At 36.9% G+C, this 19,848-nt stretch overlaps 2 long non-coding RNA genes across 2 annotated transcripts in view; one reads left to right on the top strand and one right to left on the bottom strand.

Moving 5' to 3' along the window:
• LOC148977044 (uncharacterized) overlaps positions 1-16,335 on the top strand; it is a 65,462-nt gene extending 49,127 nt beyond the window's left edge. The window contains exon 3 of the long non-coding RNA XR_016145783.1: positions 16,150-16,335. This is a non-coding gene — a long non-coding RNA (uncharacterized LOC148977044). The remainder of the gene's footprint in view (positions 1-16,149) is intronic.
• Positions 16,336-18,734: 2,399 nt separating this feature from the next.
• Positions 18,735-19,191, bottom strand: LOC120483321 (uncharacterized). The gene is made up of 2 exons (XR_005623586.2): positions 19,053-19,191; positions 18,735-18,934 (listed from the first exon to the last, which is right to left on the bottom strand). It is a non-coding gene; the product is annotated as an uncharacterized LOC120483321 (long non-coding RNA).
• Positions 19,192-19,848: the final 657 nt, after the last annotated feature.

Raw genomic sequence — 19,848 nt, 5'->3', positions numbered from 1 at the left:
TTTGCTATAATTGAGACAAAAATGTGTAAAAATAAATAAATGCGTTTTGATTTAGACGTTCATGTTTTCTCAGTGTTTCTTCCAATACTTTATTGGAGGCTTGTTTATCGCTTGTGTATCGCTTTATATCAGGGTTTGTGTCGTGATTTAGTGATTGACAGTCCTGCGAATGTACAATGGCAGACCACTAGGCAACTGTCAGACCAACAGCATGATATACAATTAGACACGCAATGACTTTGAGGACACACAGCAAGACATTGTCTTTAAAAGTCATCACCTTGACAAACAGTCCAAATGTTGTGGCTAATACTGCTACTGTATACTGCCGTAATCTCTGACACTTGCAGGCCAGTATAGACACCCACAATAAATCGAAGATAAACCCAGAGATGTCGCATTAGTTTGTAAATCAAAAATAATGGCAACTATGTAATCCTTTGTCTGTGCTGCTCGCCTAGCCCACACGGGTGTTGCTACTGGATTCATCTCGCACGTCGACTGATGAGATAAACCTCTTACTGCTTTGGCTGGTCAGCCATGTGGTCGGATGTTTACCAGTGGCTTAAGAAAGACAGGACAGAGCCAAATATATGACAGAAAAAAAGCCCCTTAGAGCTGCTGTCTGGAATGTGTCCGCACACCAAAACATGTCTTTAGCCATTATCCAATATAACTGGATGGATGGATTGGATTGATTTTGGATTGAAAAGTGAAATGGACTTTGAATATTGACATAGCTTTGGACTTCAACTTAGACAGTGATATCGAGAAGATGACCGCTTGTTAACGTCCCCATCTTGTGTTCATCCACCATCTGTTGTGTCCAGATGGAGGAAGACAGTGGGAAGACAGACATTTTCATTACTGTGTGTTCACACCGGACGCGAATTCACGTCTACCGCGTCTAGTTTGACGCTTGACCACTTTGTGTTAACTTGCGCGTCAAGAGTGAAACTTGTTGGCGGCCATCTTTTTTATGTCGACCGAGCATTCATCGAGAGAGTCACCTCTCTGTATTGTCCACCGGACCCTTCAGAGGCGAACTGTTTGGCGAGTTCCACCATTTGCTCGCTCCAGGAGCTGCGCTGGATGACGGCCGCTGTCAGCGGTACTTCCGCCTGTCCCGCGCCCAGTTTGATGACCTGTTGTCCCGCATCGGAGCGAGGATCACCCTCGCCCTCATCCATCTAATCTGTCATGTTTTGATGATAAGTAGAGCCAGCCTCCAAAAGTTATTCTCTCTCACGTCCAGACACGAACTTATGCACATATGTTGGTGTCTTTACATCATAAAAATATTTCATATAATCTAGATATGGAATAAATAACATTCAATATAAAATGAACATGTCTCGTATATTGAAAAAAATTTGAGTGATAAAATATTGGCTTTGTTGTGCATTACAACCACACCAGGCATTTAGTCATATTACAAAATAATTTATTGAAGCATCCAGATCCTTAACCATGTGAGCAAGCAGCAGGCTCCTGATTGGTTTACGCGGCGCGAATTGACGGCAAAGTTCAAATTTTTCAACTCGGGCAGCAGACCCGAAAAATTCGTGAAATGTATGAAAAAAAATTCCCGTCTAATGCGTGAATGCACAAATAGCACTAACTAAATAATTTGCATGTAATGCGCTTAATTGCGCCAGGCGCTCAGTTCGCGCCATTTGCATGAAATTGACGCACGAATGAGGTGTATTTGCATCTTCCGCGCCGTGCTCAACGCCTCATTCGTGCGTAAAGCATCTTTGCATTGACTTAACATTGAAATCATTCGCGCCTGACACGCTATTCGTGTCCGGTGTGAACGCACCATTAGGATAGAGATGGTTGGATGGATAGATTTACACAACATACTGTGTATTATATGTATTGCACTGAGCGGTTGTATGTATTGCATACAATATAGGATCAGATTAGTTGAAAACCAAAAGTTGAGGACTGTGAACGTGACGTTAAGAGTTTGGGCCTATGAAACTTCTGCACCTAGTGGTTGAGATGATCAGACTGCAGGCAGGAGAATGGAAATAAAAGACTGATTCAGAAAGTCATTCATTCTACCTGAGTGCTGCTCACTCTCTCTCATTCAGTGGCCTGTTATTTCTGATAATCATAAGCTTTCAAAGCAGAACAATGTTCATAATTTCTTCTCTCTTCGGCAGAAGTGCACGATTGCAACTGTCACACAATGTGACGTGTTCAAATAGGGAGTAATTTAAAGGAGTAGACAATGGACCGCAGTACCATGAAAGTCCAGAACCATCAGCAACAATTCCTTCAAATGAATCTTCCATAGTTCCTTTGTCACCTCATCGAAATAAACGCTCAAGGCTGTTTCTCAGGACTGATGTCTGTTCTTAGAGAGTTTCGCTATGATCAGGACTTGAATAGAGATGTGCCCCCCCCCCCCCCCCCCAGAATGAGAGGTTTCAATCTCAAGCTCATTGTGGCAATGTACCATACTATCACAATTACCTCCTAAAATTATCACAGACATTTCTATACAAACAATTCTGAAACTAATTAATATGAGGCAGTCATCTGCAGCACTTTCCTCTCCGGTGCCGTATGCTTGGATGGTTTTATCCTGGCTCACTTTCTGGAAGCAAACAGATGTCCCACCTGAGCCCGAACATGACGGGAATTTCAAATGGATTTGTGGATCACGGCTCAGGTCAAACATCGGCCTTCTCTGCAGTTTTGAAGGAATGAACTATTGAACTGAATCTTAATGCTGCTTCTGCTGAGCTGCACCGTTCTGATTCTGCAAATCAAGAGTCTCTGTTCAACAACAGTCTCTGTTCAATAAATCCATGGTGAACAATGTTTTAAATCCATTTTTTTTTTTTTTTTTGGTATTACAAGAACTAGTCCAGTTTTCCTTTCCATTTCTCGCAATCTTGATTGCTCCCAGTCCAGATTGTGCATAGTCATGCCAGCATGATGCCTGCTGACTCTATGTGGCGGCTGATGGGATGTGAGGGTGACTTTTTCATGCCAGCTGCCCTGTGCCAGCGCAGACTGAGTGGTAGATGGGAGGCGTTGGAGTGGAACGTGTGAAAATCCACGGATCGCCCCAGGAAAAAGCGCCAGGAGCCCAGACCACCATCTGAACCAAGAGTCCACCCATATGAGCCATTAAAGGCCATGCTGTCTATCTGTTTTGAACTCCTCATGTTGCCCGTAGCTCACAGCTTTTAAGCGGCAAATGCTTCATAAACACGTGCTCCCCCGTGACCTTGTCGCCTAGTGCCGGTGGTGGAAGTCTGCACAGATGTGCCCCGTTTCTGTCCACTGGTCCCTGCCAGCAGCAGCAGATGTCTTGTGAGGGTAGAACTGGCCACTGCACATTAGTTAGATGACCCCTATCAACACATGAAGTAGTGCTAGATATTGGTTGATGTACAAAAGTTTGCTTTTGGAGATTATAGTGAAAATGCTGTATTTTTGTGGTAATAACCATGATGCTTTTTTCAGGATTCTTTGAATAGAACGTTCAGCAATTAATTGAAATAGAAATCTTTTGTATCATTATAAAAATGTAAGAAATTTTAATATAATTGAATGAAGAAATGAATTTAAACTTTGTAGTCAAACATTAACATTTTGGTTTCCATCGATTTGTGTTGAGATGATTTTGTATTGTCTCTGTCGATTTGTGTTGAGATGTCCGTTTCTAACCCATCATTGTCATATGTACCAACAATTGAATCTTTTATCACCAAAGGCTAGACGTCAGCTACACTGGTTTTAATTTGTTTATAAATGTATATTTTTTAATTATCCTTTTTATTTGAAGCAACATTTAGTTCTATATAGGTCAACTTATGGCCTGAGACACCTTGATGATCTCTTTTTTTTCTGTCCCAAATATATCTAAAGAAATTGGAAGACGTGCTTTCAAATTCAAAGCCCCCTCTGATTGGAACAGCTTACCTTACTCTTTAAGTCAGCCCTTTTAACTTACTTGCAATCTTGTGACCAATGTATATGTTTTCCTAGTATATGTTGTGTTTTAATTTGCTTTATTTATTTATTTATTTTGTTTGTTTTTTGTTTTTTCCTTCACTAATGCACTTTTTTTTTTCTTCTCATTTTTTTCATTAATGCCCTTAGAAATATATGTGCATGAGAGCATGTGTGCGGGGATGTGTACATGTGTTTGTGTGCATATGTGTATATAGGTATGTATTTTAGTATTTGTATGTATATGTAGGTTATATTTGTTTGTTTTTGTGGTTTCGTCAATTATGGGTTTCTCCTGTAATATAGGCTATCTTAATGTCATAGTATATTGTTTATGTGATATGCTTTGGACAGAGTTGGGACAGTTTGGGGTGTTGGTTGTGTGGAAGAGCTTTAGTATGTCTGTAAATGTTTGGTGTTATCTTGAGGACCCCCTCGAAAATGAGATGTTGCATCTCAAGGGGTTATCCTCCAAAAAAATGATGATGAAAAAATATTTTTAGAAATTGTGATCTTTATAGGTAAGTGCTTGATTGATTTTTATTTATTCTGTTGAAATGTATTTATCATGAGTGTCAGATCACAGAGCTAAATCTATCCCTTGTTCTTTGCGTGCGTGTGTGTGTGTGTGTGTGTGTTGTTAATGAGATCTCAAGGTCAGTGATTTGAAGTGAGAGTTGTTCCGCTGACCTCCGACTCATTGCAGTGTCTTTTAAAACAAATGAATCCGACCTGATTCTGCTGTGGCCCGACAGAATCACGGCGCTCTCACTTCACAACAACACATGGGACACAGTCCAACCACTTCTTCTTTCCTCTCATTCTTTCTCCTCCGTGTTGTAATTCAGTTCATTTTCTTGCTGAAATCATCAATGTTCTCCTCCAATCATATTTGCTCTCGGCTCACCGTCTCCACCAATGAGAGAGCAGGAGAGCATGAGTGTGGCTAGCAACTGGAGAGTTATTGAGAGACTGCGGTTAACTCAAGGCCTCAGGAACTGTGTGTGTGTGTGTGTGACACGCAGCTTGAGAGATGTGCACTGATTCAGCAAAGTCTGTTTCGGCATCACATTTAGCTCAGTAATGAAACAGACATATTCCTTCGGGGTCTTCATAACTCCTCTGAGTTATCAGTTCTTGTCTGCCGGCCATGTTTCAGTAATATTGATGTATGTTGTGAAATGAATAGCAGCACCTCTGCTTGTTGTTGCTACAGAGGCGCTCTAATAACAGCTCAATTGTCCAACTCCACCCGCACATGGTGGTAAACGCCTCACGAATCGTTAAATCCCAGCGAGAATCATAAAGTTTTTGCATCTACTCTACTGTGTGCGTAATTTTCTCTGTTTTATAGTCAATTTGGTTGGAAACATAAAGGCGGTGTCAATAGAGACGTTAGCCGAATGACAGTAACTGGCACTTTGACGCATCAAAACGTTCATAGATCATAAAACTACTTCGTATGAATTGAGCGGGTTTTTAGTCCAAATTTTCTGAAGAAACACGATCACTTTGTATGATGAACGGATTGAATTTAGGCTTTTATTCACATATAAACATTCATCAACTCATACATCAGTTGTGGTAAAGAGAAGCTCAAGCATGTTCTCTTGATTTGCAAGAACCAATGAGGTTGAGAGAAGATAGTGAGGGGAAAGGGAGAGAAAAGGTAAAAGATGTTAAATTACTGAATGAAGACCTGAGGGTCAACGTTGCTTTTTTAATGCATTTTTGGAGCAGTACCTTTTCAGTGTGCGGACTTCACACTTCTTTATTTTTGTTTACTTCATTCAGTTGTCCTGCACCTGAGCCCAATTTGGGTGTTTGGGATGTGCACACCAATTTTGTATATTTTTTGACTCTTCAGTAAATTACTGAATACCTTAAAACACTCAACACGTGACTTTCCAAGACTTTCTCTACCTTTTTTTCATCTTCTATCCTTATTTAATTTTTTTGTTTTGTTTTAGTCTTTTGTCAGTATGTGTATTTTGTTACATTTCTATGTATTCCTGCAAAAAAAAGACCCCACTGTATATGTGTATATTATATACTGTATACACATTTGGGTCAGTTCTATTTTGTTCTATTCAAAGTTCTATTTTGACCACATGATATTCTCCAAATCCTCTTCTGGATCAACCATATGCTCTATGGCAAACTTCAGACGAGCCTGGACATGTACTGGCTTAAGCAGGGGGACACGCCTGGCACTGCAGGATTTGAGTCCCTCTCGGTGTAGTGTGTTACTGATGTCCTACAGGGCTCCAGACTGCGACCAAATTAGGGGTGTAACGGTACATGTATTCGTATTGAACCGTTTCGGTTCGAGGCTTCCGGTTCGGTACGCATACAAACCGAACAATTGCTTGGACCATTTTTCTTGCCGGCAAAATTCGTGCTGACGCGACCAACACAACGTTGCGCAACATCTAAATGGCAAGGGTAATGAAAGCAGAATGAAACTGCGCTCCTCGTTATGTGCTTCACGGATCGTTTATCGGTTCGGACCAGCAACATCTGTGCAACGCGAGCCGATCTCGATCAAGCAACACTGTTACCACACAGCGTTAAGAGATCCGGTAAAGAAAACATTTGAATTCGCCACTGAGGTAATAACATCGCTGCGAGATCTAGTGAGATGCATTCACATTTCTCCGTTATTAACCGTAGATCTCTATTAGATCAAACAGCGCTGTCATGGAAACCAGGAGAAACATTGTGCCGTGAATGAACTAGTACTTTACGTCCACAGACCAGCAACATTCACCATGGATTTAATATAGTAACACTAACTGTAACCAGTTTGGCTGGAATGGTGAAATGCTTTCAAGTACTTCACACATCTTTTTCCAGCACTTCAAAATTCAAATATTATATAAATAAATATATATTTAAATGTTATTTTTAATGTGATGACCAAAACATTATTTGTTCATCCTTCAAAGATGACCCCTATTTATAAACCTGAAAGTTTCAAGATCTAGGAAAACTCACACTTATTTAAAAATATTTTTTCTTTAAACAAATAGGAAATTTCTCTGGCATTTCTTTCTTTTTGCTGTATCGAAAACGTACCGAACCGTGACTTTAAAACCGAGGTACGTACCGAACCGTGTTTTTTGTGTACCGTTACACCCCTAGACCAAATGGTCGCATTTTGCGACCAAAATTTGAGAGTGTGCGACTGAATTTTACATCCAGTCGCACATGTGCGACCAGTAAATTTGCCACACGTTAAACGCATGGTAATGCGTGGAAGGGACGCGTCAATGAATCCGGGACAAGAATAGCGCGATTAAACGTCTGTGGGAAGGAGACGGAGACAAATATCACAACCTGATGTGCGTCTGAGCAATCAGCGATCTATTGACTCGTTAGTCGTTACCTAGCAGCGAATGCAAACAAAATGAAAGTGGAACGAAAATACGGCACTCATATATGATTAGGACCGTGGAGCAGCAGCAGCGATCCGAACCAATGACAGTAAAATAAAGCCCCGAACTTGCCAGTCGCGGGCCGATCTCGCTCACGCAACACTGTTACTAGGAAATCCAGTGAAGAAATCCATTGAATTCGCCTCAGAATTAATAACATCAACACCACGAGATCCAGTGAGAAACACTCCGATTCGGCGCACAGTTCTGTTATTAGATCAAACGGCGCTGACGTGGAAACCAGGAAAAACACTAGGCTTTCAGTCCACAAATCAGCCATGGATTTAGGTTAATGTAGTAAGTTACAGTAACTCTAACCATAAATATGATAATGTGTAAGAAATAGTCAAATGCTTACAAGTAGCCTACTACACATCTTTTCCAAGCACTTCAATAATATCATATATAAATGTTTTATTTTTTTTTCTATTTTTTATGTGATTACCAACATATTTTTTGTTCATCCTTTAAAGATTGTCCCAAAACGAAAAATTTTAAGATGTTGGAAAACTCTTATTTAAACACTTAAATAATAATAATAATAGGCTAAAGTTACCATTTGTAAACAGTAGGATGTTTATTGGCTATTTTCACTCCACAATCCATATACATATATTTTCACTACTTTTATTAATTAATATTAAGACATTATACATTATATTAACTAAAGTTAATTTCATCTACACCCTAAATTAAGCTTAGTGATTTATTGTCAGCACCAGTGCTACCAGAATTTTTTTTTTTAGTAGAACTCTCTGTGAGTTCTCATTTGAGATGATGCTGCCCTCAACTTTGAGTCTAGAGCCATGTGAACTTAAAATAAAATAGCATATCATAATGTTAAATCTATTTATTATTAAATAATTTGTCAGTATTACAGTTATTTTGGGGGAAATTTGAATAATTGCATTGCAAGCTGATTTAAGGTGTGCCCCTACATTTTCTGCTTGCGCTCCTAAAATTTTCAGTCAGGGGCAACAGCGCTCCTAGTAAAAAAAGTTAGTCTGGAGCCCTGTCCTATATATACACGTATATAAGAACCAATGAGGTTCATTCCTGTGTCACAGCACTTTTGAGCTTCCGCAAGAACCAATGAGGTTCATTCTCTGTTTTGATTGTTTGTTTGCTTGCTTTTACACAGCAGTTTCTAAGACTCTGTGTCCTAAGATGTCACAGTTCACTCTCTCTCTCTCTCTTTTTTTATGAGCTGATGCTGAGAAATCTGATAGAAAAGAAGCCATGGAGGATAAAAAAAATGATGTCTCATCAGAAAATGTTGGCAGAAATGAAGTCTGCAAGCAAAGTGCTGTACAGAATGACAGTGAGTTTATAGAAAGACGACAGTTCTGCATCAGTATGTTTTGTAACTGAGGGATTGTCAGCTGAAGTAACCTTATTTGATCTGGTCTCACATGAACTCCAGTTCTTCTGTTTACACTGATGGTGACCAAACTGATTAATATGATGTTTCTTTCTTGTATGTTATATTGAAAGTGATCATCCTATGTAAGTTTAGGAATTATTATCAGGTCACATGCTGTTTAGAGTATTTGTGTTTTCCTGAGGTTGAACATAGTGACTTATGAACCAAATAAAAACCGGCAGTAGCCTCTGGTATTAAACCTCAGCACGTTGAATTTTAATGCAACTCTGGCCAAACATTTGTTGAAGCCTGGAGATGTTTACTCTAGTGGAGACGCAGTTTATTTCCCAGCACTGTTGGGAAGCTGCTTTATCACTTTACCTGCTTTATGCAACACAATTTCCACAGTATGGTTCAGAAATTTTTATTTTCATTTGTAAATGCTGTGTGTGTGCTTACAATCTTTGTGAGATTTAGACTGAGTGAGGACATTTTGTCCGGTTTTCACTTTCTGAGACCCGTATAAAGGCCTATTTGAGGGTCAGAACTTGTTTTAGGGAGAAGGTTATAATTATATGTTAAATATATAGTATGTTTTGTCAAAAAAACAACAACTAATCAACTGTTATCCAATGCACATATCATAATGAATCTTTATTTTGAAATATGTATGATAAAATGTATTGGCCTACTTTAAAAATAATACTTTATATGGAAAAAGAATTTTCTTTTCAAGATGTTTTCAACTCTAACATTGAACCAATTCTACAAAATGGCTCATATAACCCATTTGACCAGGATTTGTTTCCAGGTATGGCTAAAAATGGGTTTTTGACTTTCATTTATATTTAGATTTTATACATGTATGTATATACATGTCAAAAGTAATGTGGACGCATATTTCTTACGTGTTTTGTGGCCTTATTTCAGAAACTTTCATTTTTAGTTTTTGCAATAACCACGCATAAACAATATTCTCTCAAAAATACAAACATACAGTATACATACATGTTGCTCACATATTATGGTAGCCCTGATTGTGCTAAATATAGTGTAATTTCACCTGTGCCATTAATATGTTTATAAGCAACTGAAAAAAGTACAAATGTCAGGACATCTCAAGGACCCCAGAAACTAATTAGACCCCAGAGGGTTAAGGGTAGGTTTAGGGTAAGGGTTCAGGTTAGGCACTTGGATGTGATGGGTAGGGTTAGGGTGTGTGTGTGTGCGTGTCCTTGCATTTGTCTTAATTCCCACTAGTTTGTTTAATATCTTGTCATATTTAAACTGCTTAATGCATTTCTGAAGTACTGTGGCTGTTTTCATGCTGTCTGTCTTTTTTTTTTTTTTTAAATAGCATGTTAAGATGCATTATGCAGTGATAAACATTTCAAATAGACGTGTATGAATTGTCAATGACTCACTACTTTACATAATCTATTTCAGTGAGCAGAGTTCAATGTTTCTTGTCAATTGTATGGCGCATGTTTAACAGCTAACCTTTAAAAATATTCAGATGCACTTTTCTAAACTATCCCCTTTCTTATATGTACATAGCAATGAAAACTGATTCATTTTAAATTCGTTTGGATCAGATTAAAAAATAATTCAATTTTAATCTCCGTCTAAGCATTGTGAATCTTATTTATAGTTAAATATTTAGCTGTAAGCTTGGGTTAATCAGCCTTTTAAACTGTTACATTTAGTTTTATCCATTGTAAAATTATCATTTTAATTTGAATGCTGTCAAAAGTATTTAATTTTGAAATTTTAATTAATATAATATGATATATTTTAAAGGGATAGTTCACTTTGAAATTAATTTTTGGTATGTTTTAGCTTGCCTCTAGTGCATCCAAGATGTAGGTGTCTTTGTTTCACAGTTTTTTCAACTTTGATATTTTTATGTCAAACCGTTCGTGTCTATCAGTCATATAATGGAGGTCTATGGGGTCCACCTCAAAGAGCATGCACAAAGAAGTCAAAATTAAACATGATTAAATGACTTGTAAATGTTAGTACACATTGATGGCCTAAAACACGAAACGAGTGTTTAATAATTACCTATGCCTTTAATAATCACATCTTTAAATTAATTGAATTTTTTGTTGCTAGCAACTTTTTTACTACATTTTTACGTCACTACCTTTTGAAAAGGCTAGCGTCACTCTAATGTAACGACTTTAAATTATGAGTTGCATGAAACATGACAAATTCTTGCTTTTCACTACACTATTCACCTCACTGTTTTCTATTAATATTGATATCTTTCTATTAATATAAAATGAGTGTGATTTTCTTCAGATGTAGCGTTCGTTCTGTATCACATCCCTGTCCTTCGCTGACTCGATTAAGCTGTCAGCTGTTTGAAAAGCAGAGGACTGTCAAGGCCAGTGTCCCATAACTCTCTCTCATAAGTGCCATGTGTAAACGGCCAAGAGTACCCACAGGAGCTGCTTGTCTCCTGCAAATGACATGTCTTTCTTATGTCCTCATTGAGTTTCATTGCATGAAGTCCGGTCATGGTAATGGCACCCGAGAGTCGTATGTAATTCAGCGAGCGGCCACATCGCTGACGTCAACCCTTCACGCTGAGATGTTTGGTTCCCTGTACGCACCAGATCTGAGTTTTACCCTGGCTCAAATCCATCTTTCTGAGTTAGATAAGCGTGTGCTGGCTTTGCTCAAATTCCCTGTTGTTTATGCGGCCTTTGCCAAAGCATGTGACTACTACGCTTAGGCCTAATCTTCAAAAGTCTGGCAATGGAACTTTCTCTGCGTGGAGCCTGAGGAAGAGGAGCACAAAATGCCAGCTCTTCCTCTCTCTCTCCTTTACTCATTAGCTGAAAGATAAGTATTGGCGGTACTGTAACACACACACACACACACACAGATCTCCTTCTGCTCCCCTCCCACCATGTCCCTGTCGTACTCTGTTGGCCACGATAAAGAGCAGCCACACTCACGGTCTCCATCATCCGTCTGCCAAAGCATTTAATCTCTCTGCAATTTCCAACTCTGTTTTCTGGCTGATCCGCACTGCGTCCCGTGAGTGGGGGGATTTGGGATGGTTCTAGGGGTTCGACAATACAGTCCAAGAGAAAAAGGTGTGGGTGAATCTCATGAAGCCTGACCACAGATCATATATCACCCCAAACAAAAAGAAAGATAGATTTTCTTTTTCTTTTTTTTTATAGTTCAAATAAAATCTGTTTTTTTAAGCATTAAGGTTGTGCGCATTGTGACATTGTGTTCATGACAATTAAGCATTTTTATCTGCAGTTCTTAGTAAAAACTCATTAAAGCCAAACAATATTTTAATTGCCTTATTAGTTATTACAGAATTTGCGAAGGGGTCGAGGGGCTGTCAAACGATTAATCACGATTAATCACATCCAAAATAAAAGTTTGTGTTTACATAATATATGTGGGTGCACTGTGTATAATTATTTTATATATATATATATAAATACACACACATGCATGTATGTATATATATATATATATATATATATATATATATATATATATATATATATATATACGTGTGTGTGTGTATATATATATATATATATATATATATATATATAAGAAAAAAATATTATTTATTTATAAAATATTTTATATTCACATACAGTATATTATGTAAACAAAAATTTTTTTTGGGTGCGATTAATCATTTGACGGCCCTTTTATATATGTGTGTGTGTGTGTGTGTATATATATATATATATATATATATATATATATATAAGAAAAAAATATTATTTATTTATAAAATATTTTATATTCACATACAGTATATTATGTAAACACAATTTTTTTAATCATTTTTAATCATTGATTAATCATTTGACGGCCCTTTTATATATGTGTGTGTGTGTGTATATATATATATATATATATATATATATATATATATATATATATATATATATATATATAATGTACTATATATAGTACATATATACACATGTAAATGAATCCACAGTGCAAAATCCATATATATATATATATATATATATATATATATATATATATATAATGTACTATATATATATATATATATATATATATATATATATATATATATATAATGTACTATATATAGTACATATATACACATGTAAATGAATCCACAGTGCAAAATCCATAATGCTCCTAAAAAGACTTGATTTTAAAGTGAAATATGCATGGAGAAAAGGGGAAAGAATATGAATATGAAGGGAAAAAAATCATTTCTTTTTTGTCCTCTCACAAATGCTTTGCATTCCCCCAAGAAACTTTACCCTCCCTCTGAAAAGCGTTTTGCGAGCGAACGCAAAGTTTCTCGGGGGAATGCGAAACATTTGCGAGAGAGTGCAAAAGCATCATCTCATATTTTTTTCCCACCGCCATGTCCCTTTAGGCGCTCTGTAAGTATAAAGTATAAAAATGCAAACATTTCCACTGAGATCAGATAACATTGTAGGATATAAAGTCATATTGTGGGATTTATAGTTATATAATGTGATGTAGTTGCAAATCATACACAGCAGACTGTACGACCCAGACATGTTTTCGTGATACTTACCCTTATACCATGCCGTCCGATGACCTTGGTTAACCTACCATCTTTTGCTTAGCAGCTTAGGGGGGGGGGGGGGGGGTTTCCCAGTTCTGATTAATCTGACTTAGAAAACTGATTTTCTAATGATACCTTGAGGAGTAAGCGGCGTTTTACGGCAGATGTTCTGTGCCGATTCAGTGTCTGCGAATCACATAATCTTCCCTTTAATTGAAGGAGAATGGTGTTTACATAAACACTGGAGCGGCGACGGCCGGTGCTGACGGTTAAAATACAGCTTCGGCATGAAACGCTCTCCTAATCAGAGCAGAAATCATGTGGTGAGGCGGCTGTGGTTGCTATCGTTTGAAAGGAGGCTGGTGCTTTGTTTACATCTGGTGTTTGCTAAGCCTGAAAGCTGGCCAGACTCTCCTCTCTCCCCCTCACTGTCTTTCTGAGCTGTGAATAAAAGATAAAGGCACGGTGATGATTGGCACCGCTTCTCATCTGTGTGGAGGAATGAAAGGGCGCCATGCCAGCTAGTTAATACGCACCCCGCATCACAGCGAGAGCAGGACCTCTGCGACTGCTCGCCGTTCGGCCTTCATTTTCAATTCAGAAACGCCTGTTTTGCATTTACAATAACAACAGAAGCATCTAAATGGAGGAATGGAGAAGGTCTCATTACAGGTGCATGAGCAGTACGTCTGACTGAACAAATTACAAACTGAACTAGTGTTGTTGATTCTTTATTGATCTATTGAATAGCTGATTCATTGATCTACACTGCCCGGCCAAAAAAAGTCGCTGTGTGGATTTAAATAGGCGAATGCTTAATAGTGACTATTAATAGTCTAGTTATATTATGTTTCTATGTTATATGTTTGGCAACAGGTCTTCTAACCATTATTGATGGAGTGTAGCTTTATATTTCTTTAACAGCCATGTAGGAATAATGGCCATATTCCAGGATGACAATGTCAAGATTCATCAGACACATAAATTTCAACACTTAAATTCATAAAGAGTCTTTGGGATGTGCTGGAGGAGACACAAGCTTGTGTGTGTCTATATATATATATATATATATACACAGAGAAGGATTTTGTTGCTTTATTGTATAATGGGTTTTTAATGAGGTGAATTATATATTTTTATGTAATTTATTATCTCTGTATGTAAATATATAAATAGTAGCATTAACTACACTCTTAGAAGAGAAGGTTCTATATAGAAACTTAAAAGGTTCTATCAGCGCTACGTATTTGGAACCCCTAAAAGGTTCTATACACTCTTAAAAAAGGGTTCCTTTGGGTTCTATATAGAACCCTGGGGTTCCATACTTGGCCAATAGAACCTTTTACCCCCCAAAAAATGGTTCTATATAGAACCATTTTGGAGTTCCATATATGAAGCGGGGATGGAACCATATTGGTTCTAAATAGAACCATTTCTTCTAAGAGTGTATAATAGTAATAGACTAATAAATGTTGACAATTGGTTGCTAAGCTAGCAATGCAATACTAATAAATAACACTTAGTATTTGGAAAACAGTCATTTTAAAAAATTATCAGTGCTTTTTGGTACAAAATTATATTTATTGTCAACATCCTTCTCACTTTTAAATGTTAAAGTTAATCGCTATACATTCAGCTCACCGTTTGACAGTTTTGTTGGATGTATGTTCTTTGAGAGACCCTTGGTCAACGTCTTGCAGCTGGCTTCAGTTTTCTGGTTGATTTCCTGCTCTGGTGTCTAACCAACTAGTTGTTGTTTTTGTTGGGCTTCCTTAACCGTGTAATCTTGCCGGCCGGTGTTTGTCCTCTGGCTGATTGCACGTATTATGTAATGGTGAGTTGGTTTGGGAGAGAGGGAGGGAATCGCACCTGGAGTCTGCCATCAACATGCAGTCAGAGGTGCTGTCGGCTCGGCTGTGAGCTGTGTATGTAGACGGGTGTCTAAATGACATGCCCACACACATCTCAGAGAAAGGGTTTTTGCAAGGGTTTTTACATGATTTGCAAGGGTTTTTAACTGATTATTAAACTGTTTTGAATGCATGACAATAATCCATGATAATCATTTGTGGCATATGGGATCAATATCTCGCTCATAATGCTCTGCAAAACTCTTTTCTCACGTTTTCTCATACAAGCAGATACTATAGCCTATGCTTATGAGATTTACACATTGAGCTTTAGTGCTTCTGCAGGAAACAGCTTTAAATCTAAATTTAGATCAAATTTGGTCTTGATCCCGTTTTTTCTAATAACTTCTTCAATGGGATCTTTCAATAAAATGGAAATAAATAAATAAATAAATGCATATTTTTTTTAAACATTCCTGTTTTTTTTCTATTATATTATTTTATTATTTTATTTCTACTATTTGGTTTACTTTTTAGTTAAGCAGTTTAGAGGTTATAGATTGGCCATGATTATATATATTATTATTTATATAACTTATTATATATATATATATATATATATATATATATATATATATATATATATATATAATTTTTATTTTATATAAATTAATTTATATTTATTTTTCTATCCTCTGTTTCTCATTGTCACACACATATACACACACACATATATATATATATATATATATATATATATATATATATATATATATCTTAGTTATTTATTTTTATGTTTATTTATTTATCATGACCAATCTATAACCTGCTTAGCTAAAAAGTAAAACAAATAGTAGAAATAATAAAATTGAAAGCTTTAGGGCTGCTTTTTTTGATTACTGAATTTGTATTGATACTGAAAGCATCTTCTCATTTTACCATGCTTAATCTATTCCACAGAAACATAATAAATGCAGAAAAAACTGCTGTTTATCTGGTCAGGCCCTCAGAGTCTTCATGCTGGCAGCATTTCAGTATTGACCAGAAGATTATGTGCAGGATTCCTGGGAATATTGTTTTGCTTTTTCATTTGTCCAAGTTATATGATTGACTGTAAAATCAAAAAATAAACTGATCTTGACTCCAGCGACCAGCCTCTCCTCCTTGTTCACTACCTTTTTTAAAATCAAATCAATTTAAAGATTCAACAATTGCCCTGAGCTAAGGAATCAAACTCTTTTTGTTCAGTAGCGTAGTGTTTGATTTCAAAATGCCTCTCTTGAATAATGCCGTAATCTTTACAGTTGCTGTTAACTTTGTGGACCTGAAAGCAAATACCGCACCATATTGCATTTCACTTTTTAATCTGCACAATATATTAGAATCATAACATGAATTAGAAGAAGCTGTGTTACCGAATAACAGACATTTACACTCTAATAACCCATTAGAAAGAAGCAGTTTCACAGTGTCACCCATTGCCTTCATACAGTATGTTGGCTTTTTTACAAGAACATTATACTACAATAGACCATTTTTTTAATTTGGAATTAATCATGACATGCCTTTAGCAGCACAAAAACATTTGCAGTCGCACACATTCTCCAACAGTCCATAAAGGCCAATTCACACCACGCCAACAGACGGCAACACGCACTCCATCGGGTTTGTCGGATCAGTTTGTTTTCGGCGATTTACCAGTGATTCAGAATTAGACTGTCTTGAAGTGTTCAAACACTGTGTGAAGTATCAGTTCTTCATGTCTCCTGTGCTGTTTCCTCTCAGACTGAAGAACACTGTAAAAAGTGAACAGTTGGATCAACTTAAAAAAATTACTTCAATTGGTAACACCTAAAAAAATTAAGTTCTCTCAACTTAAATTATTACATTTTCTCAACTTAATTTTACTAGGTCAATCACACTTAAATTATTTGAGTTCATTCAATCCTATTATTTACATTAGTCTGACTTAATTTCACTGCATTCCAACTTAAATTTATTAATTTTTCCTACAGTTGGATCAACTTAAAAAAATTACTTCAATTGGTAACACCTAAAAAAAATAAGTTAACTCAACTTAATTTCAGGTCAATCACAGAAGACTCAAATTGCTGGAGAAATATTTATTAACATTAATTCATTTTATACACCATCGGTATTTTTCATATTACAAACTTTGAGATTTTTTTTTACAAACATTTGTTGTGCCAATGAAATTCCATTTACTGACACACTTGTTCCATTAACAGTCTTTTTGCAAAGTTGCCTTTGCACTGAATTATGCTCAAAACTGCATAAGCCAACATATTTATAAAAATAAATATAAAAACATAGTGGTTATGCCCTTAAAGGGTTAGTTCACCCAAAAATGAAAATTAAGTCATTAATTACTCACCCCCATGCTGTACCAACCCCTTCGTTCATCTTCGGAGCACAAATGAAGATATTTTTGATTAAATTTGAGAGCTGTATAACTACCACATAGACTGCCGGAACTGGCTCTTGATGGCCCAGAAAGTCAATGAAGAAAATGTTTAAATATTCCATGTGACTACAGTGGCTCAACTATAAGTTTATCAAGCGACGAGAATACTTTTTGTGCGAAAAAACAAACAAAAATAACGACTTTATTCTACTATTCCTTTTCTTCCTTGTTGGCCTGAAATGACACTTCAATACGATTTCCACGACGCATGCGCGTGAACTGAACTGAAGTAGTTGAAGGAGATCGCAATTCTCGCGCATGCGTCGTGGAAATCGTATTGATTGGTAGTTATACAGCTCTCAAATTTAATCAAAAATATCTTCATTTGTGTTCCGAAGACGAACGAAGGTCTTACAGGGTTGGTACAGCATGGGGGTGAGTAATTAATGACTTAATTTTCATTTTTGGGTGAACTAACCCTTTAAATGAGCCACCTAAAAACAATTAAAGGGATAGTTCACCCAAAAATGGTTCAAGTTGCTCCAAACCTGCATGAGTTAGTTTCTTCTGCTGGACACAAAAGAAGATGTTTTGAAGAATGTTGGTAACCAGACAGTTGACTTCTGAATTGTTTGACTGTTGACTTCCAAAGATACAGGAAGTCAATGGGTGCCTTCAATTGCCAGGTCACCAACATTCTTCAACAAATCTTCTTTTGTGTCCAGCAGAAGAAACTAACTCATGCAGGTTTGGAACAACTTGAACCATTTTTGGGTGAACTTTCCCTTTAATCTTTCAAATAGAACCATACTGTATGAGAAGAGCTTTACAGGTAATGCCCTAAATTTAAAGTGAATCAATCAGATTCAAACAAACAACTACACATTCATACTAGACGTATGAATGTACAAATGGATAGTCTACAAACATAAGAAAACAAATTAAACATCCAACATTCTTTCAAACACAGACTAGACATATGCACATTCAAACATTACTGCAAGTTCACTGTTGTCTACTGAAAAGACTTTGAACTTTTAGTGACATCTTTCGCTGTTCAAGCTGCAAGAGAACTTTCTGGAATACCTCGAAAGTAAAACGAAGCGGTTTTGGGTAAGCCAGATTGATGATGTATATCATCCCGAGAAGCAAGGCACAAGCTGATGTGAACGAAGGCAGTTCATTCAAAACTTTAACACCCTCGATGACGACACCTATGTCAGCCGGTGGTTCGTGATGTTCTCCCCCCTCCTTCCGAATAACATACACCGCCATGGTGAACTGCTCCAGCTCACCCTCCCAATCGTCTCGCTGCTTATCCTAAAGAAATGTACATAAAAAAATAAAAAAATAAATAAACATCTTGCAGTCATAACTACAAAACACAAATTTAAACTTTCTGAAAAATCTAAATAGAACATGCAGAATTTCAACTCACAAGGTACTCCTTGATAAGGTCTTGAGGATTTTCGTTAACACTTTAAAATAATGGTCCGTAGTTAACAAGTAGCTATGCAGGAAGTAATAAGTAGTACTGCATTAAAGGGTTAGTTCACCCAAAAATGAAAATTCTGTCAGTATTTACTCAACCTCATGTTGTTCCAACCCCGCAAGACCTTCGTTCATCTTCGGAACACAAATTAAGATATTTAAGATATTAAGATCACTCCTGCATACAGTCCATAGGCTTCTTGAGGGACTGGCTCTTGCTGTCCCTGAAAAGTCATTAAAGACATCGTTAAAATAGTCCAAGTGACTACAGGGGCTCAATCTAAGGTTTATCAAACGACGAGAACACTTTTGTGCTCAAAAAAACAACAAAAATAACGACTTTATTTCAACTATTCACTTCCTTCTCCATGAGCCTGTAGTCAGTTAACGTAGTGTGATTACGTAGAGCTTCGTCACACGTAGGCTCACTATTGGCTGACGCTGGTCATGTGTGTGTGATGCGTGTGACGTACAATGACAGAAACTTACGCTATTAAACTAGTAACCTGACTCGCGCAGAGGGAGAAATAAACGAATAGTTGAAATAAAGTCGTTATTTTTGTTGTTTTTTTGCGCACAAAAGTGTTCTCGTCGTTTGATAAACTTAAGATTGAGCCACTGTAGTCACTTGGACTATTTTAACGATGTCTTTTATGACTTTTCGAGGACAGCAAGAGCCAGTCCCTCAAGAAGCCTATGGACTGTATGCAGGAGCGATCTTAATATCTTAAATATCTTAATTT

This window comes from Pimephales promelas, chromosome 12, assembly GCF_988280905.1.
Source record: "Pimephales promelas chromosome 12, fPimPro1.hap1.1, whole genome shotgun sequence".
Lineage (NCBI taxonomy): Eukaryota > Metazoa > Chordata > Actinopteri > Cypriniformes > Leuciscidae > Pimephales > Pimephales promelas.
Note: the sequence above shows the minus strand (reverse complement) of the source record. Positions and strands in the feature narration are given on the sequence as shown.